Source organism: Bos indicus x Bos taurus, chromosome 8 (assembly GCF_003369695.1).
Source record: "Bos indicus x Bos taurus breed Angus x Brahman F1 hybrid chromosome 8, Bos_hybrid_MaternalHap_v2.0, whole genome shotgun sequence".
NCBI classification, from domain to species: Eukaryota; Metazoa; Chordata; class Mammalia; order Artiodactyla; family Bovidae; genus Bos; species Bos indicus x Bos taurus.
This window is the reverse complement of record NC_040083.1, coordinates 42,604,252-42,624,998: the sequence shown is the minus strand read 5'-3', so window position 1 is coordinate 42,624,998 and position 20,747 is coordinate 42,604,252. Positions and strand designations below refer to the sequence as shown.

General features: G+C 40.1%; 1 non-coding gene across 1 annotated transcript; it reads right to left on the bottom strand.

The window, feature by feature from the left end:
* Positions 1-14,107: 14,107 nt before the first annotated feature.
* TRNAC-GCA lies at positions 14,108-14,179 on the bottom strand. Its single transcript has one exon. It is a non-coding gene; the product is annotated as a tRNA-Cys (tRNA).
* Positions 14,180-20,747: the final 6,568 nt, after the last annotated feature.

Below are 20,747 nucleotides of genomic sequence, written 5' to 3'. Positions count from 1 at the left end.
AGAATTTTTTCATTTGACATATTTGAAGCTCTATACTCACTAAATAATTTCTCTTTCTGCCATTCTCCCAACCCCTGGCAACCACCATTCTACTTTCTACCCCTCAATTTTCTGCTATAGATACCACCATGTATAAATAGAATCACACAGTATTTGTCCTTTTGTGACTGGCTTACTTCACATAATACAATGTCCTCAAGGGCTATCCAGGGCATAGCATGTGATAGGATTCCCTTCCTTTTTAAAGGCTAAATAATATTCCATCGTGTGTATATATACCACATTTTGTTTATCCATTCATCCTCCTTTAGGCTGCTTTTACCTCTTGGCTATTGTGAGTTGTGCTGTTATAAATGTGGGTGTGAAGTCCCTTTTATCTCCTGTACTGATGCAAGTAATCAAATTACAGGCATGTATACAGTTTTCGTTTTTGCCTTTTCCTAGTTCAGGCAAATTATATTTGAATAACAATGTCCTACAAGTGTTATCTTTTTTTAAGTTAATATCTTAATATAGACTTCAAAATTAACAAAATCAAAGGTAGAAAAAGAGAAAGAAAAATACTCATTCTGCATTTACCTGTTAACTTGGAGTCATATTTAGCTCTTGCTATGTGCCTGCCTGGAGAACCCTCCTGTACAGAGGAGCCTGGTGGGCTAGAGTCCATGGGGTTGCAAAGAGTCAGACAGGACTGAGTGCCTAAGCACATGTGCTTGTTATTGAGGAAAGAGTGTAAACAGACTTTCTGTAATTGAGATATACTCCAGTTTGCATTATTACTAGAGATGTATAACTGTCAACAACCATCCTATCAGAAGTACAGTCCAATTCTGACTTCTTGTTTAGTATTTGTTTTTACTCTCCCTTAAAACAGTATCTAGCACAGAGCAGGCACTTATCAAATACTCTTAACAAACCTTGAGTGAATAAAGTTTTCATAAGGAAGCAAATCACTTGAAGAGGAAACTATTAAATCTCAGGGTGGCAAAGAGAAATGTTTTATATTGGAAAATTAGAAAGGGGAAAGCATTACTTTCTCAAGGAAAAAGAGCAGAGTCCTGGAGGACTAGATCAGCAGTGCCTTCCTCTATCAAAGATGATAAGATAATTTTTAAAAATGTTTCTTGAGTTAAGCACTTTTTCATTGAAGAGCTAAATGTGCATGAGGGATATTTTTTAAATTCCTGTGACTTACACAATCAGTACATATTCTATAAGCTATTGTTGTTGTTTAGTTGCTAGGTCATATATGATTCTTAACAACCCTGTGGACTGTATCCTGCCAGCCTCTTCTGTCCATGGGATTTCCCATGCAAGAATACTAGACTGGATTGCTATTTCCTTCTCCAGGGGATCTTCCTGAGCCAGGGTTTGAACCCACGTCTCCTGCATTGGCAGGTGGGTTCTTTAACCACTGAGCCACCAGGGAAGCCATTCTATAAGTCATTCTACCAACCTTTAATACTTAAAAGTATAAGATTCTTTATTTTCTACCACAGCTTCTTGTCTGAAAGACTCCACACCAATAATCAGTTTATCTCCACATTAACGAATACCTCTACCTGATTGAAAGCATGGACTAGAAACACAAACTCCTTCGGAAAATTCAATTCTACAAATAGTAGCAGCTAGATCAGTTGAACATGCATTCTGAGGCATATTATCTTACTAATGTACCTTGGGCATGTCAAGGGTAAAAGGTAGAAGAGAACAGCAAAATCAGATTGCAGAAGAGAATCTGTATCATTGTTTACCCTGCCCTGTCTGTTCTCTGGTTCTTAAATTCAAAGGTTGGAGCTTTAGAAACTGGGCAGAGGGTGGAGGAAGCCTTCTCTGGATGTTGATCTGAAAGTATCATAATTGTAATTATAGTACATTGCCACAGAGTAAATACAGACACAGTCCAGATCTGTTTCTCATCATGGATCTCGTCATTGTGTTGAGTAAATGGCTAGATTACCTCTAAAGCCTTTCACCTCACTGTAATGTAAATCTACAATTAAGGAATTTGTCCAAGATGACCATAGCTGGTAAGTGACATCATTCAAGTTCATGTTACTGCCAAGTCTCTTCAGTCATGTCCGACTGTGCGACCCCATAGACGGCAGCCCACCAGGCTCCCCCGTCCCTGGGATTCTCCAGGCAAGAACACTGGAGTGGGTTGCCATTTCCTTCTCCAATGCATGAAAGTGAAAAGTGAAAGGGAAGTCGCTCAGTCGTGTCTGACTCTTTAGCGACCCCATGGACTGCAGCCTACCAGGCTCCTCCATCCATGGGATTTTCCAGGCAAGAGTACTGGAGTGGGGTGCCATTGCCTTCTCTGCAAGTTCATGTTGCCTGATCCCAAATGCAGGAAATTTAGATTTAAAAGATAGATGGTTGAATGGATGAAAGGATACATACATGCATATACTACTGAGACTTTATTTTAAAAAAGGGGAAGGGCAAATTCCTGATGACAGTTTAGCAAATATACTATCCTACTTTTTAAGAAATCTGACTCCTCTTCCTCAGTTATTTTTCTTTTTAAAAATGAGTGCCAGATTGACTGTCCAGTTGCCAATGTGACAAACTTAAACATTCCATGTTCTTTCATTAGCCAGCCACAGGTTGCCTGTCCTGTGACTGGGCCATCACACACTCTTGCCCTCTTTGTGCCAAGGCCATCAACATGGTAGCAACAAGGCGTCCAGTACCCAGCCTGACAACATCATCTGGTGCCTCTGGGGAGGGGAAAAAAAGAAGCCAACCAATCACCAACCCTCTAGAAAGGCATTTGCTAACTGCCCACTAGCAATTGTTGAGTGATAACACATGCAGTTCTCCACATGTTTATGCAGAGTCTCAGATTTATCTGACAGTTTTACACCCTCAGGCATGATACACAGTAATTAAAATTAAAAATGTTTTGACAGCCTAAACAAATGGCTATATAAATTAGAAAGCTGTAAAAAGTCATGGTAGCCAAAAATAAAGACATATAGATAAATCATAAAATTATAAACAAGGAGAATGTTTTAATACAGGCATGTTTATTCCAAGACACTTAAAAATACAGGCTAACTTTTGCCTGAAGGAAGATGGTGGTGAAAAGGAATCATGGAAACTAGCAAAACCATTCTTTCCTTATTAGCAAATCTTTTTTCTACCATTCTCTGGTAACTAAAGAAAGGAAGAAATTTGTTGAGGCTTTCCAGCTTCCTCTAAATCTACAATCAGCTGTAGAATCTCCAAATTTTAAAAGCACCTAAATCAGTTGCCTAGAATCTTTACTATTAACCTTCCCAAATGTGTAAAATGATGTGGGCTATATAAAACCTGGCTTGGTTTCACATTTCTCAAATGCATGGCATAAAACGTGTGTTTATGAAATGAGCCAAATATATGATCTGCATGTGAATATAATTCCTTTCAACTAGATGTGCATGAATGTTAAAGTGTCATCTTTCACTTAAATCTATCAGGTTGATGTCAGAAGAAATCATCATATCATCTGGCCTCAGTATTTTTCCATTTCTCCCAACTAAGCCTGCTCACCACTTCCCTAATACATTTGAGTACTAGACAGTTTCAAAAGAGGGAACAAAAAAATAATTGGAAGTAATCAATGGGATTTTCTGCACCTAGAAGGGCTAGATTGCCTGAAACCAACCATATCATGTGGATATTCTTTGTGATACATTTTCAAAGCAGTCCTTTATTAGGCAGAGTTCCTGAAGATTTATTGCCACTTCATTACTATGTCTCGTGTATCCATGTATTAGGAAATGAGAACTGAGGAAACACCAAAAGTCTTTGTGGCAGTCACTCCAGACCTTCTCGCTTTGTCCTGCACTCTTCCTGTCAGTCCTTCGCCCTCTTAGCTCTATTTCTTATTCTTCATCCCACCACTACCTCTCTTGACTTGCTATTGCTGTTTGGTCTCCCCATTTTAATGCTCTTTACTCACTACCCAAAAACAAAGGACTTGGTTCAGATCTGCTTTGCTAGATCAGCCCACTGAGAATCCCCTCAGAGACATACAATCTGATTTCCTTGGTCTAAGCCCCCGTTCCACACTGACCCCTGCATAGTCATACCCCATCTCCAGATGGGGCAAAGAGAATTTTACCCTGATTTTGAAATATAAATGCATGATAAAATAACCATGTTTATAATAATCCATGATTGAGAATCTTTACATTTTAGGGTTTCTCAGATGTTTCTGGTAAATGAATTTGGGAATTGTGGCCATTTGTTTTGTTTTAGCTGTTTCATCCAGTGAACTCTTTAAAAATGACAATAATTACAACCATAGAAAACACCTAATATATAAAAAGATGATTCCTGCTAAAACAAGAACAATATAAGATGAACCATTTGCTGTTAGAGCAAAGCCTGAGCCAAGGGCAGCAAAATTAGGCTCCTGAAGTGAAGTCGCTCAGTCGTGTCCGACTCTTTGAGAGCGCATAGGCTATACAGTCCGTGGAATTCTCCAGGCCAGAATACTGGAGTGGGTAGCTGTTCCCCCCTCCAAGGAATATTCCCAAGCCAGGGTTCGAGCCCAGGTCTCCCTCCTTGCAGGGTGATTCTTTACTGTCTGAGCCACCAGGGAAGCCCTTACTTAAGTGAATGGAACAGAGTCTAAGGCAACAGTTGTAAGGACAGGGCTGTGTTACAACATCTTTTTGTTTTTAAGGACAGTAACAAACTGAAACATTAAAAAAAAAACCCTCCCAAATGTAAATGTTAACAATTGAATTTCAAAAACCACTGTCTATCCTTCCTTCACAAAAGAAAACCATCTTAGTAGGCCAGAAATGACCCCACAGTCCTCAGTTTGCAACCTGTAATTTAAGCTTTTGTATTAGTTAGCTATTGCTATGAGACAAATTGCCCAAGAATTTAGCAGCTTAAAACAGCAACCATTGATTTCACACAGTTTCTAAAAGTCACAAATCCAAAGCTGGCTTACTTTGATGGTTCTAGCTCAAGGTCTTTCACAGGTTGCAGTCAAGCTATCAGTTGGAACTAGTCACCTCAGGACTCAGGTAGGATTTACCCACTCACCTGACTGTTGTCTGGAGGCTTCCATTATTCTGCATATGGGCCTCTCCATTGGCCGCCTGAGCATCCTCATAACATGATCACTGATTTCCCCTAGAGAGAGTAAGCTAAGACAGAAAGCAAGATAGAAGCCATAATGCCCTTCATGACCTAGTGTCAGGTTATCTGTCAACAACTCTGCCTAATTCTCTTGGTCACACAGACCAGCCCTGGGATGATGTGAAATTGGATTTCTCAGAGGTGTAGTAGCATGAATTGGGAGTCACTGGGAGTCACAGATTGACTACTATAGCTTTAGAAACATCAAAATGGGTCAAATAAAGGCTGCTCAAATTTTTATTAAGGTTTATACCATAAATCTGGCCCCCTTTTTTCTAGCTCCTTATCTTCATCATTTATTCCTCTTTTCCATCCTCTCTTATCACTAACTTGACTCAGGAAAACCCTGCTTTTCTGTTCAATATTCTTTTCAGGCTAAGATTTTTCAGCTAGTTCCTGCACTTCTGTTCATCTAGTCTTGATGAAGTGAACTTCCTTTGTATTTAACTATTGGCTCCAACTGGCAATTTGTAGTACCATATGCCAGGGGTCTGTGAGGCAGAGAGTAGAAATTAGAATTAGGAGTTTGCAGGTACTGTGACTCAGACTCCAACACAGTGTTCAGAAAACATTTGTAGAGAATAGAGTGTGTACCAGAGTCTGTGCTGCTACTGGGGGATTTATAGATAATCCTGATATATCATAGAAATTATGAATCAGAGGTCTAGGTGGTTAAACAGAGAGTTGGAGAACCAGCCAGGAAGTATAGTAATGGATAGGAAATCATCAAAACGGTTTTGGAGATGCCTGGCAGTCTGTGTACAGAGTAGCAGAGAAACAGGAATGCAAACATTGGAAAGAGTTGAGACATAGCACAATTACTAAAGCATATGTCCCAATTGCTCAACATTTGCCTTATCCAGGAGTTGATGTGAAGATGTAAGAGTCCCTGGATCCAAGTGTGAAGAGGGGTAAGGTAGCAGCTGTCTGATAGAAAGACCACTGTGACTAGAGTTGAGTTTAGTTGATGGTGGACAGTTGGCAGTGATTTTGTTTTGGCCCCCTCATCTGTAAAATAGAAATAATAGTAATGTAAAATATTACTGTCTAATATAAAATCAAATAAATGCAATTATATAAGTGAATGAATATATAGAGAGAATTATAAAGTGTCATAGGTTTGTTTTGAAAATTAGTTTAATTCATTTCGTATATGCGAGGCACTTAGAGCAATCCCTGGTACACAGTAAGCACTGTATAAATTAGAGTTACCATCATTCGCTAATCAGAGCCTCATTTCCCAAATCCAGGGGGAGAATATTTACAAACCTACGTAGCTTAGATCAAGTGTCTACTGAAGATAATTGATAAGAAAACAATGGGACAGTGTACTGAGAGGAAAGAAAGATGAAGTCAGGCAGAATACTGGATAATACCAGCAACTAGGAGCCAGAATAAGAAAAACGTATATTTATTTAATTTTAATTGGGAAAAGAAACCCTCTTAAATGCATTAGACATCTCTTTAGTGTCTTAAAGTGTTCTCAATATGGCATATTTTTTTCTTGATTTTACAGGTTATCATGTTTACTGTTTTTTATGCTAGAATATGATATCACAATACCTTTTGGAGTTTATATTATATGAAGTGTTGTATCCTGTACTAAATGATCTCAGACTTCTAAATTTTTAAGGTTCTTATGTTTACTATTATGTCGAAGAATCAGTAAGACTATACTGCTAATGGCTTTTACCTGTTAGTGCTATCAGAATCCCAAATTCAGGTAGACTCTCCCTTTTTTCCAATTTGCTGCTTCTCTTTGTTCCCCAGTAATCAATGACTGAGATTATTAGGATTATCTGGAAAATATAAGACAGATTCTAACTAAGAACCTGAGAAGTCTTCCTATGGATAAAATATATCTGCTCTTTATTGTATCTATTTAGATTAGAAATCTTTCTTGCCTCTAGATGACTATAACACTCTGAGAATTTCAAACTGAAAGAGAGGCTTACAAAAAAACAGAAATTGTGGTAGGAATTACTGGGGGAGTACAAATCAAAAATATTTCTTTGGAGAAATTCTAGAAGCGTAAGGATCACAGGGAAGCTGCCAACAGTGATTCCCAGCTGCTTGCAACACTGACCTGTAATTCTTATGACTCAGGAAGCCTACAGAAGCCAATTCTAGTGAGTTTAGCTGTCTACAGCACTTCAAGAGTGATTCTCAGAAGACTCGTTGGAATTCATGAGAAGCCCCACAAATTCTTGATTTCTAGAGATTCCCTAGAAGACAAAGCAAGGCACTGCAGATCATCTCAACTATTTACCTATAGCTGCTGCCACAGTAATGATTTCTTCTCCCCTATTTTCAAGTCTTCTAAGATAGTATCCTAAAACCATGCACTGAATGGGATTCTATAAAATGCAGATCCAGACTTCTTCCCTGCAAATGTAGAAAGAATGAGGTGTAATGCCTAGTTTAACAACAGAGAGTTTGACACTGTCCACCCCTTTATCAGCTTAGCAGTTATGCACACCTCTCTACCCATATTTGAAATTTCAAATAACAATATCATGCTTATGGCTAACATATATTAATATAACTATACCTTTAAATACCAAAGATATATTCACTTTATCCCCCCAAATGGAAAACAGAAATTTTATAAGTTTATAAATTTTATACTACTTTTGAGTAATTTCCATTCTTTTTTCAGTGAGTCCTCTTGATATTCTGTAACTTAAAAAGAAGACATTATTAATTAATATATAAAATATATATATAAGAAAGCTAAGAACAAACTATGTCTACTACAGTCTTCGTTTCTGAAACTGGTCAGGAGACTATGCTGGTTATTTGTTTCTTCCATGGCTTAGTCTGTATTCTCTTTATTTTAGCTAAAATCACAGCTGTTCTGCCCCATACCTTCATTTCTAGGGCCATTATTGGTCTCCCAGTATTGCGTTGTCATAGTCTCCCAGTAACTTTTACTCTATACATGTAAATCCCAAGAGTTTCACAAGAGAATATCCTACTTATGGAGGTAATCCTTCATGTCCCACCATGTAACATTATGAAACCACCCTCATTTCTCTAGCAAAATTGAGCACCATAATGTGTCTTTGCCTGAAGCATTAGGCATTATGACATTATAGCTAGCGGCAAAAGAAACTCCAGAGTGCCATCTAATAACCTCAACTTCCAGTTAACTGCATTCACTACTGTGTTCCCAGTGGAAATACTCCTCTCTTGAGAATTAGTATCTTTAAAGACTCCAAAGTCACAAAAGCAAGAAGCAAAAAATTTGGAATAGACTATTAAGGGATAATAGAGAAAGAAGTCCATTTTACCCCTTCCTTCCCCGAATTGTATGTTCCAGCTATAGGGAAAAATAGCCCCCAAAATATACGGCAGCATGTTGGTTTTTTCCAGATCTATAGTTGCTAGCACGGTAACTGGGTCTTGAGTAGGCTGTTCCACTATTCTACCAGGGAAGTCTCTTTGGGGTTATAAGAGAGATAAAATCAATGAATACTGTGGTTGTGCATCTATTCTTTTGTTGTAAAATGAGTTTCTTCGTTAGAAGCAATGTTGAGTATGATGCCTTGAAGGTGAAGAAGATACTCAGTGTATCCACAAAAGATATTGTGGGTAGAATCACTGCAGATTACAGGGAGGATGAGCAAATGGAATTGAGTATCAATTCCAGTGAGTAAAAATTTCATACTTCATGATGGAATGTCCCAATGTGATTACTTGCCACCAAAGGGTTGGACAGTGTTCCCGGGAAATGATGCCATTTTCAGCATTCAGTATTGTCTCTAGTCTCGGTGTGTTGGGCACTCAACAGTGATTGTTATCTGTATTGTTAAATCCATATATACTTTTAACATACCCTTCCTGCAAAGTCTGCTTTGTTCATAAACCCATGACTAGAGAAAGAGGCTGACAGATATCTATCCCATAGATCTTCTTGTCCACTTGATTAATAAGAAACTCCTTTTCAGGGAAACCTTTGTGTGAAATTCACCTGGATAAAAATATTCTCATACCCATTCTCAGATTGTTGCTGTTGTTATTCAGGCACTCAGTAATGTCCAACTCTTTGCGACTCAATGGACTGCAGCATGCCAGGCTTTCCTGTCCTTCACTATCTCCCGGAGTTTGCCCAAACTCATGTCCATTGAGTCGATGATGCCATCCAACTATCTCATCCTCTGTTGCCCTTTTGTCCTGCTTTCAATCTTCCCCAGCATCAGGGTCTTTTCCAATGAGTTTGTTCCTTACATCAGGTGGCCACACTATTGGAGCTTCAACATCAGTTGTTCCAATGAATATTCAGGGTTGATTTCCTTTAGGATTGACTGGTTTGATCTCCTTGCTGTCCAACAGACTCTCCAGAGTCTTCTCCAACACCACAATTCATAAGCCTGAATTCTTCAGCACTCAGCCTTCTTTATGGTCCAGTTCTCATATCCATACAGGACTATTAGAAAACCATCAGTTCAGTTCAGTTGCTCAGCTATATCAGACTCTGTGACCCCATGGAGTGGAGCACACCAGGCTTCCATGTCCATCACCAACTCCCAGAGCTTGCTCAAACTCATGTCCATCAGATAGTTGGTGATGCAATCCAACCACCTCATCCTCTGTCATCCCCTTCTCCTGCCTTCAATCTTTCCCAGCATTAGGATCTTTTCCAGTGAGTCAGTTCTTCTCATCAGGTGACCGAAGTATTAAAGCTTCAGCTTCAGCATCAGTCCTTCCAATGAATATTCAGGACTGATTTCTTTAGGATGGACAGATTTGATCTCCTTCCAGTCCAAGGGACTCTCAAGAGTCTTCTCCAACACCACAGTTCAAAAGCATCAGTTCTTCAGCACTCAGCTTTCTTTGTGGTCCAACTGGAAAAATCATAGCTATGACTAGATGGATGTTTGTCAGCAAAGAAATATCAGTGGTTTTTAATATGCTCCCTAGGTTTGTCATTACTTTTCTTCCAAGGAGTAAGCGTCTTTTACTTCCATGGCTACAGTCACTATCCACAGTGATTTTGGAGCCCAAGAAAATAAAGTCTGTCACTGTTTCCATTTTTTCCCTATCTATTTGCCATGAAGTGATGGGACCAGATGCGATGATCTTTGTTTTTTGAATTTTGAGTTTTAAGCCAACTTTTTCACTCTCCTCTTTTACCTTTGTCAGGTTCTCTTCACTTTTAGCCCTTAGGATGGTGTCATCTGCATATCTGAGGTTATTGATATTTCTCCCAGCAATCTTGATTCCACCTTGTGATTCATCCAGTCTGGGTTTCGTATGATGTACTCTGTATATAAGTTAAATAAGCAGGGTGACAATATACAGCCTTGATGTACTCCTTTTCCTATTTGGAACCAGTCCATTGTTCCATGTCCAGTTCTAACTGTTGCTTCTTGGCCTGCATATAGGTTTCTCATAAGACAGGTATGGTGGTCTGATGTTCCCATCTCTTGAAGAATTTTTCATAGTTTGTTGTGATCCACACAGTCAAAAGCTTTGGCATAGTCAATAAAACAGAAGTAGATGTTTTTCTGTAATTCCCTTGAGTTTTCTGTGATCCAGCATATATTGGCAATTTGATCATTGGTTCCTTTGCCTTTTCTAAATCCAGCTTAACCATCTGGAATTTCATGTACTTTTGAATCCTAGCTTGAAGGATTTTGTGCATTACCTTGCTAACATTGTGTGGTCATTTAAACATTCTTTGGCATTGCCTTTCTTTGGGATTGGAATGAAAACTGACCTTTTCCAGTTCTGTGACCACTGCTGAGTTTTCCGAATTTGCTGTCATATTAAGTGCAGCACTTTCACAGCATCATCTTTTAGGATTTGAAATAGCTCAACTGGAATTCCATCACCTCCACTAGCTTTGTTCATAGTGATGCTTCCTAAGACCCACTTGACTTCACATTCGAGGATGTCTGGTTCTAGTTGAGTGATCACACCATTGTGGTTATCTGGACATTAAGAGCTTTTTTTGGTTTGTTTTTTTTCAGTTCTGTGTATTCTTGTCACCTCTTCTTAGTATCTTCTGCTTCTGTTAAGTCCATACCGTTTCTGTTCTTTGTTGTGTCCTTCGTTGTGAAATGTTTCCTTGGGATCTCTAATTTTCTTGATGAGATCTCTAGTCTATCTTATTCTATTCTCTCCCTCTGTTTCTTTGCATCATTCATTTAAGGGGAGTTTTGTTGTTGTTGTTGTTTTGTCTTTCCTTGCCATTCTTTGTAACTCTGCATTCAAATGGGTATATCTTTCCTTTTCTCCTTGGCCTTCTGCTTCTCTTCTTTCTTAGCTATTTGTAAGGCCTCCTCAGACAACCATTTTGCCTTGTTGCACTTCCTTTTCTTGGAGATGGTTTTGATCATTGCCTCCTGTACAATGTCATGAGCCTCTGTCCATAGTTCTTCAGGCGCTCGGTCTATCAGATCTAATCCCTTGAATCTATTTGTCACTTCCACTATATATTCGTAAGGGATTTGATTTAGATCATACCTGAATGGCCTAATGGTTTTCCCTACTTGAGAAAGTTCCAGCCATGGACGTTTTCCTCTGTCTTCCTTATCAGTCGCTCCTCAAACTTACATCCTTTCACCATCTGGCTGAACCACTGACTGTTGCCCACAGATTGACATAAACCTTATCTCTGCCTATGTATCTTTTCAGGTAAAGGTAACAACTGGATGTGTCACTGAAAGTTCTGCTGGGAGTATTCCCTTCCCAAATGTCTTTCCGAATCATTTCAGAGCATCCTTATAAAGCTGCAGCTGTCCAATTTGGAGTTGTGATAGCATTCCTTTTGGAATTTTTAGGCCTTTACAGTAGTTCTGAATTCACTTCTTCTTATAATTAGTGGCATGAACTTTCCATGGGTTTGAGGGAGAAGTGGCTGTTTCAATCGTAGTTACCATAACAGTCAGCTGCACACGAATTTACTCAGTCCTCGATGACCCACCTGAGTCTAGTCTCGTATATCGCCCTTCTATTTGGTGATGAAGTGCTGTCATGCATGACTGAATTTTATATATCTTGATGGCACACACAACACCTTATTCATGAGCCATAACTCAAGTAGTATGGTCAGTTGGTCTTCTGTGGTCAGTTGTTTAGTTTCCAGTATGGCCCAGTAACAAACAGGCACTGTGTTTTCAAGATGAGAATTTTTTGTTGCAAAACAGGGCATGTCTTTCTATCCAAATTTTAGAGTTATATATGCTCTGTGATTCTCCGAGTGGGTTTGCCAGAAGTATCATATCAAAGCCATATATATTACAGATAATTAGGTTACAGTTTTATCTAGTGAGTCATATGGTTGAAATGGAAAATCAGCTTGCACTGCATCCTGGACCTGCTGCAAAATCTCTTCTTGCTTTGGGCTCCCATCACAACTGGTACCACTGGTAAACTAGATAAATATTCAATAAGTGGGTACAATAACACATTCCTATACTGTCTATCTACCTTCCAAAATGCAACCATCTTCACCAGACATTGTGACTCTATATTAATAATAGGAGATACAAGATACATCAACTTGTCTTTCTCTTTAAATAGAATGTCTCATTATTTCCTAGATCACTGGACTCCTAAACATCACACTGGGGTAGCAGGCCCCCGACTTTCCCTCAGGCTTATTCTTACCTTCTAACGTGCATATATTTCATAAATTCACCTTGAGTACTCTCTACTTCCACGTCCACTCAGCACTGTCATCAACCTAGTGGACCGCACGATACCCTGTGAGGTAGTGGCGTGATCAAGTTCGTTTTAGACAGCATGAGTTCTTTTCAAACTCTTGTTGTGCTCCAGATCATCTGGAGATCATGTTAAAATTTTGATTAAAATCTTGTTAAAATTTTGATTCAGTAGATTTGGAGTGGGACCTGCATTCCTAACAATCTTCCAGGTGATGGTAATGACACTTTGAATAAAAAGAGACTAACTTCAACAAGAGAATCCGAAAGTTGACATGTTGTTGAGTCGCTAAGTCATGTCCAGCTCTTTGCAACCCCATGAGCTGCAGCACACCAGGCTTCCCTGTCCTTCACTATCTCCCTGAGTTTGCTCGAACTCATGTCCATTGAGTCAGTGATGCCATCCAACCATCTCATCCTCTGTTGTCCACTTCTCTTCTTGCCCTCAATCTTTCCCAGCATTAGGGTCTTTTCCAATGAGTTGGGTCTTTGCATTAGGTGGCCAAAGTGTCAGAGCTTCAGCACCTAGGATTGCCTGGTTTGATCTTCTTGCTGTCCAAAGGACTCTCAAGAGTCTTCTCCAGCACCACAGTTTGAAAGCATCAGTTCTTTGGACCTCAACCTTCTTTAATCAAAAACTTGACATACCCCTGAAGAAAGTCACTGATGGTATAATACTCTCCTTTCCAAGTGAAAGCAAACTGTTTTTGGTGATCTTGTTGATTGCAGAAAAAAGATGCCAAGTCAGTATCTGTATAGCAGTTTGCCAAGTTTGTGTTGGACATGCCCTGATAAAGAGACCACAGTTGGAACAATTAATGCATATGGAATGACCTCCTGATTAAGTCTGTGAAAATACACTTTCATTCTCCAAGAGCAGTCTATCTCCTGCACAAGTTAAATTAGGAGATAAAAGAGAATTAATAGAAATCAGCACATTTCATCCTTCAAATCTCTAATGGTGAAACAATTCTCTGCATTTTCCCTAGGAAAGTAGTAGTATTTATGATTTACCATCTTGATATAAAATGTATTCCAGGTGGTTTCACTTGGCTCTTTCCACCATAATAGCCCCCATTTCATAGATGGAGTAACTAGAGTATCAGATGTATGTATTGGGCCAGTTGCCAAGTAAATCTGCCCCTTCCTTGCATCTAAAGTGAAAGTGGAGTTGCTCAGTCATGCTCAACTCTTTGTGACCCCATGGACTGTAGCCTACCAGGCTCCTCTGTCCATGGGATTTTCCAGGCAAGAATACTGGAGTGAGTTTCTATTTCCTTCTCCAGGGGATCTTCCCAACCCAGGGATTGAACCTGGGTCTTCTGCATTGCAGGCAGACACTTTACCATCTGAGCTACCAGGGAAGCCCCCTTGCATCTAAAAACTGGAGAAACAACTACAGAGAGGAACTGTAAACCCATTGGTCTTACTATAAATGGACTTAAACTTCATTTATCAACTGAACTTCCTACTCTAAGTGATATATCAGGTCTACAAAGATTAGTGTTTGCATTCATTTTTAAGAGGTGTACTGTAATGTCTGAGAAGTCTAGGTGGTTGTTTTCCCAATACACAGTCACTCTGATAAATAGCCACTTTGAGGAAATGCTGAGAGGAAGAACTGTAGATCATACTTGGGACAGTCTTGCAGGGTCCTTCTTCAAGGAGCCTCTGCTTAGCCTTCATTCAGGAAACTGAATGTTGTACTGGCTTGGGAATTGAATGAAGAATTATGCTTTTCTCCCTCTGATGTCTTAAGTTGGATCTCCATGCACCAGAACTCAAGGATGTTTTATTTTTTCCCCTACTTCTATGTATTAAGTGCATCTCAATAAGCCTGTTCACCAGCTTTAGTCACAGGGATATCCTAACCACTCCCAAAGATTTCTACCAGCTAAATCAAACCATCCTGAATGGGGTTATAGACCCAACACCTATTCCGATAATAGCATCGATCTTATGATAGGCACTTAAGCCTTGCCACTTAATCGTCTCCCATTTCTGGACACCATCATCCACTAATGAAATTAAGGAACCTTTTTCAGTGGCTGTATCTTTTGCCATCATTCCCAGATTATAGAGAAAAGCCACACAAATTCTTTTAGGGATGCTGGTGCCACCCTTATTTAAGTCATTTCTTGATACCTTAGATAGAAGTGTGCCCTCTTAGTCCTACTAGGAGCCTAGTGGGCTGTATGCAAAAATTTACATGATAAATCAAATTTATCATTCTAACCGTCTCAAGTTTTTGAATTCTTTCATCTGCATCCTGCCAAGAAAGTTCTAACAATTCTGACATCCCAGAAAGTGTTGAGTCTTGTCTTTCAGATAACCAAGTAAATTTTTAAATACTATCTTATTGAGATAACACACTGAATGCAAAATTCTATGCTAAGTGCACCCATCTTGATAAATTTTGCATTTCTTTTCCCTTGTCTTAAAATTCATTTCCCTACATGTTCTCCAGGTTCTGATGATATCAATAGGCAAAACCTTTCAGTGGAAATGCTCCCTCTTCTAGAGTCAGGCATTGCAACCTTCTGAAATCTATAGAGATTTGTCTCAGATTATGAATGTGGAAGCAGAAAAGCTGGTAGAGGTGAGTTTTAAGAAGAACTGATATCTTCTTGCAAGGCAGTTGTTTCAGATGAGGTCCTTCAAAGGGCTTTAGGCAAAGGAAGGCTAGCATTCCTCCTGGGGATCTATTAATGAGATCAGCAATCACAAACACATCCAGGGAAAGAGAAGTCCATTCAGTCAGCACAGATCCTGTACCCTCAGGCAGACATGCCTTAGTTTTCTACAGAACTGATATTAAAAGTTTATCTGTACTGTGACTAAAATTTATGAACTTTGAAAAGAGAGTTAAGCATTTAAATGCTACACTTCCATTTAGTACTAGGTGTCCTAACTTTTGCCATTATGCATTTATTAACATGTTAATTATCTAATAATCATATAACCTAAAGCAAGGAGAAAACAGTACTAATTGTCTAGATAGATTTATTTGACTAATTGCTTTATTTTGTTTGTAGCTTCCTTCTATTATTTCTGCAATTTGTATTTAAATGTTATATATTATACTTTCTGAGAAGTGGCTCTAAAAATTGTATCTTCTTTCCTACTTCCCTCAGTCAATATCTTGATTCAATGGCCTTCAACTGAGAGCTAGTGAAAAACCTGGTCTCCTAGTAGATTTCTGTAGAAGAGCTCAAATTCAATATGCTTTGATGATTAGCGAAGAATGCTCTATTTTATTTTGTACTATTCCAATAATGCATTTTAACTATTATGTTAAATAATAAACCGTATAATAATATTTGAATCTATATGGATGCATGTAGCCTTACTATGGATAGAGTTCTCTCTGGAGAGGTACAAAGAATCATCATTTAAACTATCATTTAAATTATTTTAAGATTAACTTCCAAATAGAATAACATTAAAATGCATAATTCTTACCTGCATAATGTTGCTCTGGAAATCTCTGTCTCCATTTAAGAACTGCTGCTATTTAGCAAAGATAAAAAATGTGCCTGTGTTTAATTCTCTAGACAGGCCCCACTGAATGTATATGCATGTGCCAAATAAAGAGGCAGCTTCACCAAAGCCAGTTTTTAAGCTTCTATAAAGTTTATTATGCAATGCTAATTCTCTTGACATTAATGCATGTTTATTTATAAGCAACGAAAAATGATTGAAAATAAAAAATGTCAAGTAATGAATTATGTGAAATAGACATATTGAAAACGTGAAATGATATAAAACCACATACAAAAAATAATCACAGCTTTTTTTTTTTTTTTTTAAATAGATGCCTGATTGCTTTAACATTCCCCCTGAAGGTTTTCCTTCAGCCTCGAAGGATAAATTACACAAAAGGGACAAGTTTTCATGAATCTGTAGGCTGACACTTTTATAATAAAAAGTGAGAAATGTTTAAATAATACTAAGGATTGATCAGAGTGACAGAAAACCAGGAGACTAGACAGGGAAGGTTGGTGTGCCATCCTTAATTTGTGTATGCAGAGATCAGGAAATTTAAAACTAAAAACTACATTTTGCTGATGGAAGTTGCTTGTAAAGAGTAGCCCTTCTGGATAAGGGTGCTGCTGGTGCTGCTGCTAAGTCGCTTCAGTCATGTCCGACTCTGTGCCACGCCATAGACGGCAGCCCACCAGGCTCCTCCGTCCCTGGGATTCTCCAGGCAAGAACACTGGAGTGGGTTGCCATTTAGGCTTTCTTAAGATCTTATCTACTGAGTTGATTAATTGACTGCTTGGTATATCAGTCAGATCAGATCAGATCAGTCGCTCAGTCATGTCCTACTTTTTGTGACCCCATGAATCGCAGCACGCCAGGCCTCCCTGTCCATCACCAACTCCCAGAGTTCACCCAGACTCACGTCCATCGAGTCAGTGATGCCATCCAGCCATCTCATCCTCTGTCATCCCTTTCTCCTTCTGCCCCTAATCCCTCCCAGCATCAGAGTCTTTTCCAATGAGTCAACTCTTCACATGAGGTGGCCAAAGTACTGGAGTTTCAGCTTTAGCATCATTCCTTCCAAAGAAATCCCAGGGCTGATCTTCAGAATGGACTGGTTGGATCTCCTTGCAGTCCAAGGGACTCTCAAGAGTCTTCTCCAACACCACAGTTCAAAAGCATCAATTCTTCGGTGCTCAGCCTTCTTCACAGTCCAACTCTCACATCCATACATGACCACAGGAAAAACCATAGCCTTGACTAGACGGACCTTTGTTGGCAAAGTAATGTCTCTGCTTTTGAATATGCTATCTAGGTTGGTCATAACTTTCCTTCCAAGGAGTAAGCGTCTTTTAATTTCATGGCTGCAGTCACCATCTGTAGTGATTTTGGAGCCCAGAAAAATAAAGTCTGACACTGTTTCCACTGTTTCCCCATCTATTTCCCATGAAGTGATGGGACCAAATGCCATGATCTTCGTTTTCTGAATGTTGAGCTTGAAGCCAACTTTTTCACTCTCCACTTTCACTTTCATCAAGAGGCTTTTGAGTTCCTCTTCACTTTCTGCCATAAGGGTGGTGTCATCTGCATATCTGAGGTCATTGATATTTCTCCTGGCAATCTTGATTCCAGCTTGTGTTTCTTCCAGTCCAGTGTTTCTCATGATGTACTCTGCATATAAATTAAATAAACAGGGTGACAATATACAGCCTTGACGAACTCCTTTTCCTATTTGGAACCAGTCTATTGTTCCATGTCCAGTTCTAACTGTTGCTTCCTGACCTGTATACAGATTTCTCAAGAGGCAGGTCAGGTGGTCTGGTATTCCCATTCAGTAACCGTATGCATATACTTCAACCTGGGAGTTAGAGATTTGGGGAAGGGCATTAGCCTGCATGTAGATTTAGCTCCTTATAGACATCAATTTTGTCATCTTTTTAAAATACTTATCTATCTGTTTGGTTGCACCTGGTCTTAGTTGCGGCATGTGAGATCTTTTAGTTGTGGCATGTGAACTCATAGTTGGTGACATGTGGATCTAGTTCCCTAGATCAAACCTGGGATCAAACCTGGGCCCCTTGCCTTGGGAGTGTGGAGTCTTAGCTACTGGACAACCAGGGAAGTCCCAACATCCATTATGTGTTAATGGTTAGAGAAATCAATGCCTAAATCATAAAGAGTGTGAAAAAGCCTGTGTGATAGTTGACCAAATATCTGGAACATAGCTTATAACCAGGAGTCCTAGTTATCCAGGAAAGTGCTGCTGCTGCTGCTAAGTCGCTTCAGTTGTGTCCGACTCTGCAACCCCATAGACAGCAGCCCACCAGGCTTCACCATCCCTAGGATTCTCCAGGCAAGAACACTGGAGTGGGTTGCCATTTCCTTCTCTGATGTGTGAAAGTGAAAAGTGAAAGTGAAATCGCTCAGTCGTGTCAGACTCTTCGCAACCCCATGGACCACAGCCTACCAGGCTCCTCCATCCATGAGATTCTCCAGGCAAGAGCACTGCAGTGGGGTGCCATTGCCTTCTCCCAGGAAAGTGCTAACAGTCATAAAACACAGGTCACCTCTTTAAATACCTCACCTCCACCTGCTTGTGTCTGTGTCTATATCACCTGCCTCCTATAAGGATGAGCCATGTACTTACTTACTGAGACCAGCCCCACCATTGTGCACAGTCCCACCAAATATACTCTCCAGAACTGCCCCCCTCTCCCCTGTATCTTTATTTCACCCTCTCTGTGAGATCATTGGCTTGACTATAAAACTTCCAAGAATTGCATCCTTCTGAAACTCTCCCTTGACTCCACCTTCCCTTCCAAGCTTCTGCCCATCTCTCTGCTCCCCTTTATAACAAAACTTCTCAGAGAGTTGCCTCTATCCAGTGTCTTTACTTCTTCATCTCCCATTTTCCCTTGGGCCCCCTCCCATCAAGTCTTGGTCTTCATCACTTTCAGACAGACAACTGTTGTCAAGACAAGCCCAGGCGTCTTTGCTGCCAAACCCAGCGGGATGTTCCTGAGTCTCCTGGCACTGCAGTTCCTCAGAACCACACACCTGGCCATGCCCTTCCACACTATGTCCTTTCTGTGGCTGAGTCATGGCACCGTTCTTTCTGGGTCCTCTCTTGTCTGACAAGCCTCTTCTCCTCATCTCCCCAACCTCCAACTTTGGAATACCCTGAAGATTACACCTGAGGCTTCTTCTGTATTTAGACTCACTCTTCTGTTGATTTAATTACATTGTCATGACTGCCAAATACTCCCAGATTAAACACTCTATCCCAGGGCCCTTCTCTGCCTCCTTAACATCTCCACTTAGATATCCACTTGTCATCTCAAACTCAACATGTCCAAAGCTAAACTCCTGACTTCTCTACTGAAAGCCTTCTTCTGCCTTCCCCATTTTAGGGAGCTCAACTCTGTCCTTCCAGTATCTTAGACCAAAAGTTTTGGAATCATCCTTGACTTCTTTCTTTCTCTCACACCCTCATCTCCATACCATCAAGTTCTGTCAACTCTACCTTCAAAATATGTCAGACACCAATCACTTCTCACCTGCTCACCACTGCTGTCCTGGTCCAGGTCCCTTTTGCAGAAGCCTCTTAATGAGCCTCCCTGCTCCCCTGACCCCCGTTATTTCCTCTCCTCAGTTCTCCGCTTCGTAGCCAGCGTGATCCTTACAAGCAGTTTGTCAGTGAGTCAGGTCATGTGGTTCATCTGCATGGAACTCTTCAATGTCTACCACCTTAGAAGCAGACTTTAGAGGGAGGATTCTTGATCAAATGATCTATCAAAGAAGTGCTGTGAGAAAAGAAGGTCAGGGGAGAAGGGAAAGCAAGACATGGAAGTGGAGGAGGATATGAGAGAGTGTGGATTCAGGCAGTGGCCCACCCTCAGCCTGACCTGACGAGGGAGAGCTCGAGTATACCCCTCACCTGAAAGTTGTCTCTACAGTACAGGGAAGCTGGACTTTCATATTCCTCTGTCACTCATTTATCTGCTTTAGGCCACTCTTCTTGTGGCTCCTCCAGCAATCCAAGCTCCTTCCCTCTCCATTTCCCTCTGGTCAGATGTTTGTACCCAGGTATCACCACTCTGCTCCCTCATGGCACACTAGTCTGTGTTCTGATGAACCTTCTCACTGAGGCTTCCCCTGGCCATGTGTCTAAAAGAACAACTCCTTTCCCCTTTAACTTATTTTATCTTTTCCTTAGCACTTAGTATCTCTTGATATAAAAATAGATCACATTGGCCTCCCCAGCTGCAGTCAGGGGCTCTGTTTTGTTCACTGTAAAGCTTCTGAGCCTAGCATAGTGCCTGGCGTAAAGCAAACCCTCAGTGCGTAACAAGTGAGGAATAATGACGACATCACAGAACATCCTAGGGAAGATTAATGTCTGGGACACCGTGGGCCCTCTCTTTGGATAGGAAGGCAGATTTAGCTACT